The sequence below is a fragment of the Nelumbo lutea genome, chromosome 3 (assembly GCF_056320005.1).
Source record: "Nelumbo lutea isolate HS-2025 chromosome 3, American lotus-T2T, whole genome shotgun sequence".
NCBI lineage: Eukaryota > Viridiplantae > Streptophyta > Magnoliopsida > Proteales > Nelumbonaceae > Nelumbo > Nelumbo lutea.
This window is the reverse complement of record NC_142686.1, coordinates 74,992,208-74,996,523: the sequence shown is the minus strand read 5'-3', so window position 1 is coordinate 74,996,523 and position 4,316 is coordinate 74,992,208. Positions and strand designations below refer to the sequence as shown.

At 40.8% G+C, this 4,316-nt stretch overlaps 1 non-coding gene across 1 annotated transcript; it reads right to left on the bottom strand.

The window, feature by feature from the left end:
• Nucleotides 1–2,601: 2,601 nt before the first annotated feature.
• LOC148865497 (small nucleolar RNA R71) lies at nucleotides 2,602–2,708 on the bottom strand. The gene has a single exon (XR_016112075.1). It is a non-coding gene; the product is annotated as a small nucleolar RNA R71 (small nucleolar RNA).
• Nucleotides 2,709–4,316: the final 1,608 nt, after the last annotated feature.

The window sequence follows — 4,316 nt, the reverse complement described above, 5'->3', positions numbered from 1 at the left end:
AAATAAATTTTTGCGATTGAAATTGGTTGCTGGCAGCTTTTGTTTACTTCAGAGAAAGTGCATCGCTGATCATTCACTTTGTTCGACAGAGGGGCTGATCCTGTCACTATGATCACCCACTCAGATGAGATCTCATACTGTCCCAACATACCCAGGTTTTGACCCCCTCTAAGGATCTCATTGATTGGCATATCAAAGATAGCCCAATCCGACACCTAGTGTAGTATCATAATCGAGTCTAGGGGTCAAGTGTAATATTCCAGTTTTGCCCATCTATCTCCAAGGTCCATTGCAATACTGGAATTCTAGTCTGATTCAGGGTTTCGAGAAAAGCCACACTACATGTACCTCAAATCTCACCCTGGCAGTTGAGACAAGCTATCCCAACCAACTTGGCGGCACGTCATTGTCAGCCTTGGTAGGATAAATCTCCCTAGATCTATCCAATGGCTGTGAAGATTCTAAAGTAACACGAGCCTCATATGTGTCTAGATTAAGGGTATTACACAGAAACACACCATAAAAACACGAATTAAATATGTACTTTATTCATTTACATTAAATGTCATAAAGTACATCATTCTTATTGGAGCTAAGGGTGTACATTGTCTAACACAATTGACCTGATACATACTGATGTATGTGGTCCCATGAATGCTAGGATACATAACCAACATGTTTATTTTATAACCTTTACCGATGATTTTTCTCGGTATGGTTACGTGTACCTAATGAGACATAAGTCTAAATCATTTGAAAAGTTCAAAGAGTTTTGACAGAAAGTCGAGAAACAGTTGGGGAAATAGATCAAGGCCCTTCAATCAAATCGATGAGGTGAATATCTCTCCGACGAATTCAGGGACTACTTAAAGGATAATGGGATTGTATCAAGTTAGCTCCTCTTGCTACACCACAATTAAATGGTGTATCTGAGAGGAAAAACTGGATTCTATTGAATATGGTTTGTTCACTTCTCGTCCACTTAAAACTACATATATCCTTTTGGGGGTACGCATTGGAGACTACGATATACGTGCTGAACCAGGTTCCAACCAAATCCATTCCTTAGACTCCATATAAACTTTGGACAGGTAAGAAACCAAGTGTGAGACACTTGAAGATTTGGGGTTATTCGCCACATGTTAAAAGAACAAGTGCAGACAAATTGGAATCCAAGACCAATTGTTGCCTATTTGTAGGTTACCCCAAAAGCTTTGTAGGCTACTTATTCTATGACCCAAGAGAGCCAAAGTTGTTTTACAATCGAAATGCCTCATTCTTGGAAGAATATTACCTCCTAGACAATCATTGTCAAGAAATCGTTCTTGATGAGGAGAGCTTAGGAGAATTGGGAGATGTCCCACAACCCACTTGATGGAGGACAGGTGTACGCTCTCAGAAACACAATGTCCAACTCAGCAAGATAGCTTGCTAGTTCAACATGTGGCAGTTTATAACAGGTGTGTAGCCAACATGAAGCGAGCTTGGACCACTGGCAACGACAACTCACCCAAAACTGTCTCACGCACCATCTCCGGTTTAGTTCCATTACTGAAACTACAAGGAAAACTTACCAAACTACGCGCCACGGGACCAACAAGTGACCAGTAACTATTGTACGAATTTAGCAACTAATGGCACAACACTCCCTCAAACTACGAAAACAGCTTCGTAGAAAACTGAAAGACGTTGAGTGTCCCTCAAACTATAATGACAACTTACCCAGGGACACTCTGAAAGGTATGCACACATAAGCTCTCACTCTCCCTCAATTTCTCTAGGAAAACTACTCCCTAACTTAAGCATCGGAGTGTCCTCCTGGGTAAAATTTATCCAAGCACTCTAACCTCTCTTTCATTTCAAAAACTCTTAGCTCGGACCCTCAGCTCAGCTTCACAAGTCGGCACAATAGCTCAACTTACTACTGATTGAACCCAATCCGAGCCACCTCACCAGACACGAGGGTGTGAATAGATTCTGTTCTTTATCTATTGGTAGGCATATTTCGTGTTTCATCACCAACATAAAGCATCTACCCGAGCTTCTAGGCCTTCAGTTCATTACGGCTATGGTCAAGAAAGTTATTTGATGGAAGTCACGATCAGTGATGAATATCCCATGACTTATACAGAAGCTATGTTGGACATAGATTCCTTGAAGTGGGTAAATGTCATGAAAGTCGAGATGAACTCGATGGAAACCAACTAGGCCTGGACTCTTGTAGACCCACCCCTTTGGTGAAAGCAATTGGTTGCAGATGGATCTACAAGAGAAAGAAGGGCCCTAATGGAAAGAATAAGACCTATAAAGCTCGTCTTGTAGTGAAGAGGTACACTTAGAAAGAAGGATCAATTATGAGAAAACCTTTTCACAAGTGGCCATGCTTAAATCCATAAGGATCCTACTAACTTCTTGGAAATCTGTGACACCTTCAAACACAATGGGGTAAGTGATGATGCCATCCGGCTGAGGTTATTCCCATTTTCTTTGAAGGATAAAGCCAAAGCTTGGTTGAACTCATTATCGGCAGAATCTATAGCCACATGGGATGAAATGGCTAGCCGATTCCTCTCTAAGTATTTTCCCCCTTCTAAAACTGCTAAAATGAGGAATGACATCACTACTTTTTTTCAGCAAGAAGGGGAATCTTTATATGAGTCATGGGAATGATACAAGGAGTTGTTAAGGAGAGTTCCTCACCATGGTCTCCCCATTTGGCTGCAAGTGTAGACTTTCTATAATGGTCTTATTGACTCAAATAAGACCATATTAGATGCTGCAGCCGGAGGGTCCATAAATAATAAAACTTCTGAGGTTGCCCATGCACTTATTGAGGAAATGGTAGTCAACAACTATCAATGGCATTCTGAAAGAACTCAAACTAGGAAGCAGCATGGCTTGCATAATGTGGATACATACACAGCTCTCTCTGCACAATTAGGAGCACTTAGAAAAAAATTTTGATGAGATGCAGATGGCAACTATGCATGTGCAGTATGATAAGTGTGGGGGAGGCCATAATAGCACTGAATGCCAAGTTGGTAGTCAGTCTTTTCAGTCCACAAAACTAGTAGACTTTGTTGGCAACTTTACAAGACAGCCAGGAAATCAGTGCCATCATGCCCATAACCCCGGATGGAGAGGCCACCTAAATCAGCCATGGCAGAATCAGCATGCACCTAAGCCTTTCCACCAAAACTTCCATCAGCCGGAACCGAAATCTAACTTAGAGGAGCTGATGACCAAGTTCATAGCTAGTGCGGAAACTAGATTTCAGAATAACGAAACATTGATAAGGAACTTGGAAACTCAGGTTGGGCAGCTAGCACAGATGATTTCAGAAAGGGTTTCGGGTACCTTACCTAGTAACACCGTGGTAAACCCAAGGGAACAAGAGGTTGTTGGGAGAATTCCAAATACAGATACTTAGTCATAAACTATCTTACTTGCTTTTTGTTTTTATTTTTCATAGCATTTAAGTTTAGAATTTAATTGAATAAAGATACTGATCTCCTCTTCTAGTTTGCAAGTGATTTCTAGCAGAAGAAGTTTTCCACCGACAACATATTGCAGAATTTAAGAATGATCTTCAGGGAAGTCCTCTAAACACCTCCTATTACTTGATGATGCTCTTGCTAGTTTTATTGTTACTGCCTAATACGACGAACATTGAGGAAAATGTTCATCTTAAGTGTGGGGGAGTGAGCCCGAGGCTAGGGTATGGGGGCTGAAACCATGCACCTCATTCACCCCAACACACATATGCAGGCAATGACATAACCAAAAAAAAAAAAGACTGGAACTCCTCAAGTTCATTACTATCTATTTGATGATTTTTAAGAAGGATTTCAATGAGTTGAGGGAGACCAATGTATTTGCTAAGTTTTTATTCTTGCAAATGGCCCAACTTAGTATATGCATGAGAAAAAGGGGAGTTGAATATGTCTTTCAGCATGACTAGCCCTAACTACCTTCATGTGTATGAAAGCATATGGTTTCATGGTTAATGGTCAGGAGAGCTAGTGCACATCTGAAGTGCTGATTCTTGAGGTTCAAAGAAGGACAAAAGCCCAAATTGAGTCCGCTATTTTGAGCTGAATAGTAAAACTAGCAGCTCAAAACATGAGTTTTTTTATCTACCTCAAGCATGTGACCGGTGTGAGATGGAGCATAAAATGCACTCACACAGAAAAAAAGAAAAGGGTGAGATGGAGCATAAATTGCACTCACCCCTAGAAATAAGTAATGATGGTGATAGTTGAGGTCCAAGAGGGCATACTAAGTTGAACTCTCATTAAGATAAAGCTACAGATGTG